Source organism: Ranitomeya variabilis, chromosome 3, assembly GCF_051348905.1.
Source record: "Ranitomeya variabilis isolate aRanVar5 chromosome 3, aRanVar5.hap1, whole genome shotgun sequence".
Lineage (NCBI taxonomy): Eukaryota > Metazoa > Chordata > Amphibia > Anura > Dendrobatidae > Ranitomeya > Ranitomeya variabilis.
This window is the reverse complement of record NC_135234.1, coordinates 211,842,472-211,855,982: the sequence shown is the minus strand read 5'-3', so window position 1 is coordinate 211,855,982 and position 13,511 is coordinate 211,842,472. Positions and strand designations below refer to the sequence as shown.

The 13,511-nt window shown below is 47.1% G+C and overlaps 1 protein-coding gene across 4 annotated transcripts in view; it reads right to left on the bottom strand.

Annotated features, from left to right (window-relative positions):
* CDK18 (cyclin dependent kinase 18) overlaps window positions 1-13,511 on the bottom strand; it is a 223,748-nt gene that overhangs the window by 151,107 nt on the left and 59,130 nt on the right. The gene's annotated exons all lie outside the window — the stretch shown is intronic.

Below are 13,511 nucleotides of genomic sequence, written 5' to 3'. Positions count from 1 at the left end.
AAGCTGTGCGGCGTCAAGTCCATTAGAAGCGCCCCGTACCACCCGCAAACCAATGGGTTGTGTGAAAGCTTTAACGGGACGTTAAAACAACTCATTGGGACTTTTACCAGGACCTACAGGGACTGGGAGAAATTCTTGCCACACCTCCTGTTTGCCTATCGGGAGGTGCCACAAGAATCCACGGGGTTCTCCCCGTTCGAACTGGATACGGGAGGCGGGTAAGGGGACCCCTAGACTTAGTGCTAGAACATTGGGAAGGGGAGGGCATCATAGAAGGGGTACCTATTGTACCCTATGTGCTGGAATTCCAGGACCGCCTACAGGAGCTGACCAAGGCTGTACGTAGGAACATGTAGGTGGCCCAGCGGCGCCATCACATATGGTACGATCGGAGGGCCAGAGAACGCACCTTGGAAATAGGACAGAAGGTCCTGGTGTTAGAGCCCACTAGGCAGAACAAGTTCCAAGCTGCATGGCAGGGGCCCTACCAAGTAGTGGGGAAAATAGCCGACACCACCTATAATGTCGCCGATTGTCTGCCCCGTGAAGTAAGCTATGCGGCCATCGAGAAGGAGTGCCTGGCGGTAGTATGGGCACTCAAAAAGTTGCAACCATATTTGTATGGATGACAGTTTTCCCTCCTAACGGACCATAATCCTCTAGTCTAGCTTAATCGGGTCTCCAGAGACAACGCCAGATTACTGCGGTGGAGTTTAGCCCTACAAACTCTGGACTTCACCATCCCCTACAGACCCAGCAAACAAAACGGTAACGCCGATAGACTAAGTCGACAAACGGAACTTGTACCAATCCCATAAACTTCGGTCATCCCCAAACCGATCCGTTAAGGATCAGACAGTGTATGCCGATCGCGTCGCTGAAAAGGGGGAGCTGTGTTACGGAACCCCTCAGTACCCAGAATATGTTGTGCAGTTATATGTATGTATAATAGTTTCCATGTGAGAGGCATGTCCCTAATGCATCAGCCCACAGGCTGCACCCCTGGGCAGAGGGGACAAGATATCCCCCTTCTGACCTCTCCCACCTTTGTAATTCCCACAGTAAATATCGGCAGGCTCCGGCCCCCTGCGGCTATTGTAATGTATGTCTGGCCTGCCGCTTTTCAATAGGCCTGCCCTCTGTACCTGTGTGATATATATATTCTGTGTCCTGTGAGTAAAGTGTTGATATACTGGAAATACGTGGAGAAGCAGTGATATTTTATATGCGCTCATGTAATCAAGGAATTCCAGGCAGCGTCCTTCATTCAGACTCCAGCTAAAGCAGAGTGGACCTCCTGAAACACGAGGTGGTACTAAAGAGGTACTCCAGCACGGAAGACCCCGTTACACTGGTGGCAGACAGCAGGATGTGATACCCCGTCTACAAGAGGAAAGGAATGAATGGAAAAAACTACCAGAAGTTAAAGAGGACTACATTAAAAGATCTGGTGGAAGCCCGAGGGTTAATTGCCAGCAACAAAACAAAAGCGGATTTGATAGCAGCCATCATGGAACACGACAGTGCAGCGCCCTCCAATGTGAACGTGGAGGAGACTGAATTCCAGAGGGAGGTAAAGAACAGACTGGTGTTCAATGGCCCAAATCCTGCAGTAGAAATCATACGAGAGGTGATGGCTGATGTGCGTACTGATCTGAAGGAAAAGATGGCCGAGCGGACCAGGATAGAGCTAGCCAAGATGGAGATGGCAGAGCGGACCAAAGTATAGCTGGCCAAGATGGAGATGGCAGAGCGGAGAGAGGAGAGTCAGAGAGCAGGGGGAGCTCTGGCCTCCGACCAGGTACCTTCAACAGTAAGCCACAAAAAGATCCAGTATAATGCCTTCCAACAGTTGGGGGAGGCAGAGGAAGACATTGATGGCTTTCTGCAGGACTTTGAGTGGCAGTGTGCCCTTCATCAAGTGAAGCCGGAGGAACGAGTTCAGATTCTGGCCAGCAAGCTGACCGGCCGGGCAGCGGACGCCTATCGCACGGTACCTGATGAGGACTGTATGGACTATGAGCGGATCAAAGAAGTGATCTTGGCCCGGTATGCGCTGACGCCAGAGGCATACCGCCATAATAGGCCTGCCCTCTGTACCTGTGTGATATATATTCTGTGTCCTGTGAGTAAAGTGTTGATATACTGGAAATACGTGGAGAAGCAGTGATATTTTATATGCGCCCATGTAATCAAGGAATTCCAGCCAGCGTACTTCATTCAGACTCCAGCTAAAGCAGAGTGGACCTCCTGAATCACGGGGTGGTACTAAAGAGGTGCTCCAGCACGGAAGACCCCGTTACAGGGTCCATTTACCACTCTTCTCTGAGTTCCAGCTCTCGCCTCATTTATACATTACATGTGTATATTTATTGGATCAGTCATAATTATAAAACTAGGGTTATGTTAGTAGGCAGAAAAAAATGGACCAGTGTAAGGATCAGTGCAACTCGTGATGGATTTGAGCATTTCCAGGACGTCGGTCTAGAGGGACATTCTTAGCATACAGTGGTTGGTACCTACCAGAAGTCGTTGAAGGAAGGACAACCAACAAACTGGTGACAAGGTTTTGTGTGGGCCAAGATTCATAGAGAGCTCAAGGTGCATGAGGGACAAAGGCTAGTTTATCTGGTCAGTTCCGACAGAAGAAATACTGTAGCACAAATAGCAAAAAACAATATTATTCTGTCTTTAACAGAGAGTGCATCACAGTTTCTCTACTTACTGGGCTACAATTAGAGTATCCTTGTTAATTGCTGCCCACTGCCGAAAAGTGCCTACAATGGACTTATGAGCATCAGAACTGAATCATGAAGCAACTGAAGAAGGTGGCCTGGCTTCATGAATCACAATTTATTTCACAACAAATGAAACGTCTGGATGAGTAAGTGTGCTTTACTTACCGTATATACTCGAGTATAAGCTGACCTGAGTATAAGCCGACCCCCCTAATTTTGCCACAAAAAACTGGGAAAACTTATTGACTCGAGTATAAGCCTAGGGTGGAAAATGCAGCAGCTACCGGTGAAATTCAAAAATAAAAATAGATGCTCCATACTGTTCATTATTGCCCCATAAGATGCTCCATATAAAGCTGTGCCACATGTAATGCTCCATACATTTCATTATGGCCCCATAGATGCTCCATATAAAACTGTGCCATATAGAATGCTCTGCACCGTTCATTATGGCCCCATAGATGCTCCATATAAAACTGTGCCATATATAATGCTCCATACCATTGATTATTGCCCCATAGATGATCCATATATAGCTGTGCCATATAGAATGCTCTGCACCGTTCATTATGGCCCCATAGATGCTCCATATAAAGCTGTGCCATATAGAATGCTCTGCACCGTTCATTATTGCCCCATAGATGCTCCTTATAAAGCTGTGCAATATACACTCACCGGCCACTTTATTAGGTACACCATGCTAGTAACGGGTTGGACCCCTTTTGCCTTCAGAACTGCCTCAATTCTTCGTGGCATAGATTCAACAAGGTGCTGGAAGCATTCCTCAGAGATTTTGGTCCATATTGACATTATGGCATCACACAGTTGCCGCAGATTTGTCGGCTGCACATCCCAAAGATGCTCCATACAAGGCAGGATGGATCCATGCTTTCATGTTGTTTACGCCAAATTCTGACCCTACCATCCGAATGTCGCAGCAGAAATCGAGACTCATCAGACCAAGCAACGTTTTTCCAATCTTCTACTGTCCAATTTCGATGAGCTTGTGCAAATTGTAGCCTCAGTTTCCTGTTCTTAGCTGAAAGGAGTGGTACCCGGTGTGGTCTTCTGCTGCTGTAGCCCATCTGCCTCAAAGTTCGACGCACTGTGCGTTCAGAGATGCTCTTAGGCCTACCTTGGTTGTAACGGGTGGCGATTTGAGTCACTGTTGCCTTTCTATCAGCTCGAACCAGTCTGCCCATTCTCCTCTGACCTCTGGCATCAACAAGGCATTTCCGCCCACAGAACTGCCGCTCACTGGATTTTTTTTCTTTTTCGGGCCATTCTCTGTAAACCCTAGAGATGGTTGTGCGTGAAAATCCCAGTAGATCAGCAGTTTCTGAAATACTCAGACCAGCCCTTCTGGCACCAACAACCATGCCACGTTCAAAGGCACTCAAATCACCTTTCTTCCCCATACTGATGCTCGGTTTGAACTGCAGGAGATTGTCTTGACCATGTCTACATGCCTAAATGCACTGAGTTGCCGCCATGTGATTGGCTGATTAGAAATTAAGTGTTAACAAGAAGTTGGACAGGTGTACCTAATAAAGTGGCCAGTGAGTGTATAATGCTGCTGCTGCTGCTGCTGCAATAAAAAAAAAAAATGACATACTCACCTCTCTTGCTGCCCGCAGCTCCTCAGCTCCTCAGCATCCCGTCTCGGCGTCTCTCCGCACTGACTGTTCAGGCAGAGGGCGGCACGCAGATTAGTACGCCCTCTGACCTGAACAGTCAGAGCAAGAGGACGGGAAGACGGAGCGGCGCCCGGCGGGTGGAACGTGGACAGGTAAATATGTAATACTAACCTGCCCCCGGTGTCCCTGGCTCCTTATCCCGGACAGATGGTCTCCGGGTGCCGCAGCCTCTTCCTCTGTCAGCAGTCACCGTTAGCGCTCATTAGAGGAATGAATATGCGGCTCCACCCCTATGGGAGTGGAGTCCATATTCATAACTTTAATGAGCGGTCCCACATGACCGCTGAACAGGGGAAGAGCTGCGGCACCCGAAGACCATGGGACAGGCAGGGGGAGCGCCAGGAGCCCCGGAAGCAGGTGAGTATATGACAGACCTCTCTCCCCCTCACCTGCCGACCCTGCCGCCGACAGTGACTCGAGTATAAGCCGAGAGGGGCACTTTCAGCCCAAAAATTTGGGCTGAAAATCTCGGCTTATACTCTTGTATATACGGTACTTGGTACAAGGAAACATATACAGCTCTGGCAAAACTTAAGAGACGACTGCAAAATATTCAGCTTGTCTGATTTTTCTCTTTATAGGTATACTTTTGAGTAAAATGTAAGCTTTTCATTTAGCCTATAAACTTCTGACAGCATGTCTCTGAATTTCCAAGCAATAAATTTAGTATTTTTTTCTGACAAAGAAAAATGGCCAAATTTAAAAAAAACAAAAAACAATGCTTTCAGACCTCAAATAATGCAAAGAAAACAAGTTCATACTAATTTAGAAACAACAATACTAATGTTTTAACCCCTTCCCGACCTGTGACACAGCGTATGCGTCATGAAAGTCGGTGCCTTCCCGACCTGTGACGCATATGCTGTGTCACAGAATGATCGCGTCCCTGCAGATCGGGTGAAGGGGTTAACTCCGATTTCACCCGATCTGCAGAGACAGGGGGAGTGGTGCTTCAGCCCAGGGGGGGTGGCTTCACCCCCCCGTGGCTACGATCGCTCTGATTGGCTGTTGTAATATTTCACCCAAAAAAACGGTGAAATATTACAATCCAGCCATGGCCGATGCTGCAATATCATCGGCCATGGCTGGAAAACCTAATCTGCCCCCACCCCACCCCACCGATCGCCCCCCCAGTGCTCCGGTGCGCGGTCCGCCCCCCTAATTCGTTCTGTCCGCTCCTCCGTCCTCCTGTCCGCTCCCCCGTGCTCCGGTGCCCCCTCCCTGTGCTCCGGTCCCCCCCCCGTGATCCGATCACCCCCCCTTCATACTTACCGGACCTCCCGATGTCCGTCCGGCTTCTCCATGGGCGCCGCCATCTTCCAATATGGCGGGCGCATGCGCACTGCGCCCGCAGAGTCTTGCCGGCTGGCAGATTCATTTCAGAAGTATTTTGATCACTGCGATATAGCCTATCGCAGTGATCAAAATGAAAAAAAAGTAAATGACCCCCTTTATCACCCCCATAGGGACAATAATAAAAATAAATAAAATATTTTTTTTTTTTTCTGCTAGGGTTAGGGTTAGAACTAGGGTTAGAATTAGGGTTAGAATTAGGGGTAGGGTTAGGGGTAGGGTTAGGGCATGTGCACACAGTGCGGATTTGGCTGCGAATCCGCAGCGGATTGCCGCGGATCCGCAGCGGATCGGCCGCGGATCCGCAGCGGATCGGCCGCGGATCCGCAGCGGATCCGCCGCGGATCCGCAGCGGATTGGCCGCTGCGAATTCGTAGCAGTTTTCCATCAGGTTTACAGTACCATGTACACCTATGGAAAACCAAATCTGCTGTGCCCATGGTGCGGAAAATACCGTGCGGAAACGCTGTGTATTTTCCGCAGCATGTCAATTTTGTGCGGATTCCGCAGCGTTTTACACCTGTTCCTCAATAGGAATCCGCAGGTGAAATCCGCACAAAAAAACACTGGAAATCCGCTGTAAATCCGTAGGTAAAACGCAGTGCCTTTTACCTGCGGATTTTTCAAAAATGGTGCGGAAAAATCTCACACGAATCCGCAAAGTGGGCACATAGCCTTAGGGTTAGGGTTGGAATTAGAGTTAGGGTACCGTCTCACAGTGGCACTTTGATCGCTACGACGGTACGATCTGTGACGTTCCAGGGATATCCATACGATATCGCTGTGTCTGACACGCAGCAGCGATCAGGGACCCTGCTGAGAATCGTACGTCGTAGCAGATCGTTTGGAACTTTCTTTCGTCGCTGGATCTCCCGCTGTCATCGCTGGATCGTTGTGTGTGACAGCTATCCAGCGATGCGTTCACTTGTAACCAGGGTAAACATCGGGTTACTAAGCGCAGGGCCGCGCTTAGTAACCCGATGTTTACCGTGGTTACCAGCGTAAAAGTAAAAAAAAACAAAAAACGTACATACTCACATTTCGGTGTCCTTCAGGTCCCTTGCCGTCTGCTTCCCGCTCTGACTGTCTGCCGGCCGGAAAGTGAGAGCACAGCACAGCAGTGACGTCACCGCTGCGCTCTGCTCTCACTGTACGGCGGCACTCAGTCAGAGCGGGAAGCAGACGGCAAGGGACCTGAAGGACACCAAAATGTGAGTATGTACGTTTTTTTTTTTACTTTTACGCTGGTAACCACGGTAAACATCGGGTTACTAAGCGCGGCCCTGCGCTTAGTAACCCGATGTTTACCCTGGTTACCCGGGACCTTGGCATCGTTGGTCGCTGGAGAGCGGTCTGTGTGACAGCTCCCCAGCGACCACACAATGACTTTCCAACGATCACGGCCAGGTCGTATCGCTGGTCGTGATCGTTGGTAAATCGTTATGTGAGACGGTACCCTTAGGGTTGGAATTAGGGCTAGGGTTGGAAATAGGGATAAGATTAGGCTTGTGGTTAGGGTTAAGGATAGGGTTAGGGTTGTGTTGGGGTTACAGTTGTGGGTAGGGTTGGGATTAGGGTTAGGATTAGGGTTGGATTTAGGGTTACGGGTGTGTTGGGGTTAGGGTTGTGGTTAGGGGTGTGTTGGGGTTAGGGTTGTGATTAGGGTTATGGCTACAGTTGGGATTAGGGTTAGGGGTGTGTTGGGGTTAGTGTTGAAGTTAGAATTGAGGGGTTTCCACTGTTTAGGCACATCAGGGGTCTCCAAACGCAACATGGCGCCACCAATGATTCCAGCCAATCTTGCGTTCAAAAAGTCAAATGGTGCGCCCTCCCTTCCAAGCCCCGACGTGCGCCCAAACAGTGGTTTACCCCCACATATGGGATACCAGCGTACTCAGGACAAACTGGGCAACAACTATTGGGGTCCAATTTCTCCTGTTACCCTTGCAAAAATAAAAAAATACTTGCTAAAACATAATTTTGAGGAAAGAACAATTATTTTTTATTTTCACGGCTCTACGTTATAAACTTATGTGAAACACTTGGGGGTTGAAAGTGCTCACCACACATCTAGATAAGATCCTTTTGGGGTCTAGTTTCCAAAATGGGGTCACTTGTGGGGTGTTTCTACTGTTTAGGCACATCAGGGGCTCTGCAAATGCAACGTGACGCCCGCAGACCATTCCATCAAAGTCTGCATTTCAAATGTCACTACTTCCCTTCCGAGCCCTGACGTGCGCCCAAACAGTGGTTTACCCCCACATATGGGGTACCAGCGTACTCACAACAAACTGGGCAACAAATATTGGGGTCCAATTTCTCCTGTTACCCTTGTGAAAATAAACAATTGCTTGCTAAAACATCTTTTTTGAGGAAAGAAAAATGATTTTTTATTTTCACGGCTCTGCGTTGTAAACTTCTGTGAAGCACTTGGGGGTTGAACGTGCTCACCACACATCTAGATAAGTTCCTTGGGGGATCTAGTTTCCAAAATGGGGTCACTTGTGGGGGGTTTCTACTGTTTAGGCACATCAGGGGCTCTGCAAACATAACATGATTCCCGCAGACCATTCCATCAAAGTCTGCATTCCAAATCGTCACTACTTCCCTTCCGAGCCCCGCCATGTGCCCAAACAGTGGTTTACCCCCACATATGGGGTATCAGCGTACTCAGGAGAAACTGGACAACAACTTTTGGGGTCAAATTTTTCCTGTTACCCTTGGGAAAATTAAAAAATTCTGGGCTTAAAAAATATTTTTGAGGAAAGAAAACACATTTTTTATTTTCACGTCTCTGCGTTATAAACTTCTGTGAAGCACTTGGGGGTTCAAAGTGCTCACCACACATCTAGATAAGTTCCCTTGGGGGTCTAGTTTCCAAAGTGGGGTCAATTGTGTGGAGTTCCTACTGTTTAGGCACATCAGGGGCTCTGCAAACGCAACGTGACGCCCGCAGAGCATTCCATTAAAGTCTGCATTTCAAAACGTCACTACTTCCCTTCCGCTCCCCGACGTGTGCCAAAACAGTGGTTTACCCCCACATATGGGGTATCAGCGTACTCAGGAGAAACTGCACAACAACTTTTGGGGTCCAATTTCTCCTGTTACCCTTGGGAAAATAAAAAATTGTGGGTTAAAAAATCATTTTTGAGGAAAGAAAAATAATTTTATATTTTCATGGCTCTGCGTTATAAACTTATGTGAAGCACTTGAGGGTTCAAAGTGCTCACCACACATCTAGATTAGTTCCTTGGGAGGTCTAGTTTCCAAAATGGGGTCACTTGTGTGGGAGCTCCAATGTTTAGGCACACAGGGGCTCTCCAAACGCGACATGGTGTCCGCTAATGATTGGAGCTAATTTTCCATTCAAAAAGCCAAATGGCGTGCCTTCCCTTCCGAGCCCTGCCGTGCGCCCAAACAGTGGTTTACCCCCACATATGGGGTATCATCGTACTCAGGACAAACTGGACAACAACATTTGGGGTCCAATTTCTCCTATTATCCTTGGGAAAATAAAAAACTCTGGGCTAAAAATCATTTTTGAGGAAAGAAAAATATTTTTTTATTTTCATGGCTCTGCGTTATAAACTTCTGTGAAGCACCTGGGGGTTTTAAGTGCTCACTATACATCTAGATTAGTTCCTTGGGGGGTCTAGTTTCCAAATTGGGGTCACTTGTAGGGGAGCTCTAATGTTTAGGCACACAGGGGCTCTCCGAACGCAACATGGTGTCCACTAACGATTGGAGCTAATTTTCCATTGAAAAAGTCAAATGGCGCGCCTTCCCTTCCAAGCCTTGCCGTGCACCCAAACAGTGGTTTACCCCCACATATGAGGTATCGGCGTACTCAAGAGAAATTGCCCAACAAATTTTAGGATCCATTTTATCCTGTTGCCCATGTGAAAATGAAAAAATTGAGGCTAAAAAAATTTTTTTTGTGAAAAAAAAAGTACTTTTTCATTTTTTACGGATCAATTTGTGAAGCACCTGAGAGTTTAAAGTGCTCACTATGCATCTAGATAAGTTCCTTGGGGGGTCTAGTTTCCAAAATGGGGTCACATGTGGGGGAGCTTCAATGTTTAGGCACACAGGGTCTCTCCAAACGCGACATGGTGTCCGCTAACGATGGAGATAATTTTTCATTCAAAAAGTCAAATGGCGCGCCTTCCCTTCCGAGCCTTGCCGTGCACCCAAACAGTGGTTTACCCCCACATATGAGGTATCGGCGTACTCAGGAGAAATTGCCCAACAAATTTTAGGATCCATTTTATCCTGTTGCCCATGTGAAAATGAAAAAATTGAGGCTAAAAAAATTTTTTGTGAAAAAAAAGTACTTTTTCATTTTTACGGATCAATTTGTGAAGCACCTGGGGGATTAAAGTGCTCACTATGCATCTAGATAAGTTCCTTGGGGCGTCTAGTTTCCAAAATGGGGTCACTTGTGGGGGAGCTCCAATGTTTAGGCACACGGGGGCTCTCCAAACGCGACATGGTGTCCGCTAAAGATTGGAGCCAATTTTTCATTGAAAAAGTCAAATGGCGCTCCTTCGCTTCCGAGCCCTGCCGTGCCCACAAACAGTGGTTTACCCCCACATATGAGGTATCAACGTACTCAGGACAAATTGGACAACAACTTTTGTGGTCCAGTTTCTCCTTTTACCCTTGGGAAAATAAAAAAATTGTTGCTAAAAGATCATTTTTGTGACTAAAAAGTTAAATGTTCACTTTTTCCTTCCATGTTGCTTCTGCTGTTGTGAAACACCTGAAGGGTTAATAAACTTCTTGAATGTGGTTTTGAGCACCTTGAGGGGTGCAGTTTTTAGAATGGTGTCACTTTTGGGTATTTTCAGCCATATAGAACCCTCAAACTGACTTCAAATGTGAGGTGGTCCCTAAAAAAAATGGTTTTGTAAATTTTGTTGTAAAAATTAGAAATCACTGGTCAAATTTTAACCCTTATAACTTCCTAGCAAAAAAAAAATTTCTTTCCAAAATTGTGCTGATGTAAAGTAGACATGTGGGAAATGTTATTTATTAACTATTTTGTGTCACATAACTCTCTGGTTTAACAGAATAAAAATTCAAAATGTGAAAATTGCGAAATTTTCAAAATTTTCGCCAAATTTCCGTTTTTTTCACAAATAAACTCAGAAATTATCGACCTAAATTTACCACTAACATGAAGCCCAATATGTCACGAAAAAACAATCTCAGAACCGCAAGGATCCGTTGAAGCGTTCCTGAGTTATTACCTCATAAAGGGACACTGGTCAGAATTGCAAAAAATGGCAAGGTCATTAAGGCCAAAATAGGCTGGGTCATGAAGGGGTTAAGAGTTCGGAAATCAATATATTGTGGAATAACCATGATTTTTAATCACAGATTTCATGCATCTTGGCTTGCTTTCCACCAGTCGTTCACACTGCTTCTGGCGCAAAAATGTAAGCAGTTCTTCTTTGTTTGATGGCTTGTGACTATTAGTGATGAGTGAGTATACTTGTTGCTTGGGTTTTCCCGAGCACGTTCGGGTGATCTCCGAGTATTTGTTAGTGTTCGGAGATTAAGTTTTCATCGCAGCAGCTGAATGATTTACAGCTGCCGCCCAAAGTCTTAAAATGTCGAACTTTATGTCCTTTCAATTCCCTACAGGGCCTTTTTCCCAAGTCATTGCCGCCCAAATGAATTACTACCACATCCGGAGCTCGATCCAAAAGAACAAACTGGTGGAACTCCGGCAAAAGCTGGCTCCATATCATTCCGCGTTTCCCAGTCCACCGCAGAATCGCTGTCTCTCTTGAGAACCCCAGTTGCCGCCCGTCCGGCCGAATTGCGGCCCGCAAAGCCGCCCAAAAAACGAAAGAGTGGCCCATGATCCACACCAGCCGGTGCTCACAGCCTGAAATAGATAACACAACAATAAGAAAAACCAACTCAACTATTAAACCATTAGACCAAGTTCGGGCGGATATAGGAAATGAATCTCCTCGACTCCCACCGACTGATCTTTTTTACCACCTCCTCGCCCAGGCCCCTCCTTGCAGCTTCCGTCGCTGCACCGATCCTAAATGAGTGCCCACTGTAAACCCCCAGTGAAATTCCCCCTGCAATCAAACATTTCTTAAAAACCGCTATGAACTGAAATCGAGATAAAAAGGAACCGTCCTCATGGACCAAAAGGGGGTTGGACAATCCTCCGCCCATCCCCATGAAAGCATTGACACACAGGACCGGGCATAACGGGGAACCGGCCACCTTAAATAACACCACTTTACAGCCTTTACCTTGACTGTCTGTCTTAGAAAATCGAAGCCGAATAACTACCCTATCATTATACACGTCCATGTCTTCCCTCAACAAACCCCCTTTGGTTCTTTTAGAGGGGCTGACCAACTCCCCTAACTGAAAAGCTCCAAAGAACGCTAATGCGAGGGCCGCCTTAAAAAGAATTATTTCCCATTGCGATGAACAGACCGAAACTAACTGATTGCCCAAAATTAACAATACCTCGTATGATACCGGACGTCTTTTATCGCTCACTGCCAAACCTTTTCTCCATCCCTTTAACGTCTGAACTACCAAAAAAGACTTTGTGATGTCCTTAAGGCCCCGAGCCTTGAAACCGAATGCAATGCCTGCCAACAACTTGTTCAGTCTCGACACGGACCAACCCGACTCTTTCAAATGACAGCCAATTTAGAAATGGCACCATCACGTCCGGACGAATTGGCGTCATTCCTTTTTTCAGAATCGTCTCCGCATCTCTGTCTGCCACCCTTAAAACATTTGGATGACCCATGCGGTCCCCCGCAAGTTGCACATTCATGCTTGAATTTGCATTTTCCCCAAATTTACATGACCCTTCATTGAATGCAAAGCACAGTCCTCTCTGCATTGCCGCTGAGTGTCCCGACTGCCCTGAACCCCCAGCGCTTCCAAGAAACGACTGGCTGCCTGACCCGAAGCGTGACGGGACCATAACCTTCAAATGAAGAGAAGGACAGTGACACACCAGGAAGTGAAAAAGCAGCTCACATTTTATTCTGCCTCCTGCGGCAACGTTTCGGTCCTTCTCTTCATTTGAATTTGGATCTTTCTTCTGGGATGGACCCCCTGGTGAGGACGTGCACCCTGATGTCCATAGAGACAGTGTAACTATAGGGTGCGGCCTTACTATATTTTTTGATACTTGGGACCATAACCTTCATCCACAAAGCTATATCTTTGTGATCCCACCGAATACTGGGCCTAATGGCCTTCCGTTGCTGGAATTGCTCATCGTATCTGAGCCAACCTTGGCCCCCGTAAGTCCGATAAGCTTCCCCAATCGCATCCATGTAACAAAAAAGCCCCGAGCAGTTCTCGGGGGACCTCTCACCAATCACACTCGCCAAAATGGCGAATGCCTGTAACCAATTAGAAAACGTCCTAGGAATCAGCCTAAAACGCCTCCTTTCTTCCTCCTCTTTTTTTTAAATCATCTTTGCGCAGTCTGTCCAATTGAAAACGCTCTAGTGGTAATAAGGAGAATATTTCCACGTATTCCCCTTTCCAAATTTTATCCCTAGTTTTACTTTTTAAGTGTGCCCCCAATGGTCCCTCGAAACAAACGTATACCTCCCCACGGGCCACGTCATCCAAACGCACTGAGGTATCTTTTTCCGCTTCCCTTGCCTGACTGGCAACAGACACGCTAACTGAAGGTACTCGTCGCCGCAGCATCATT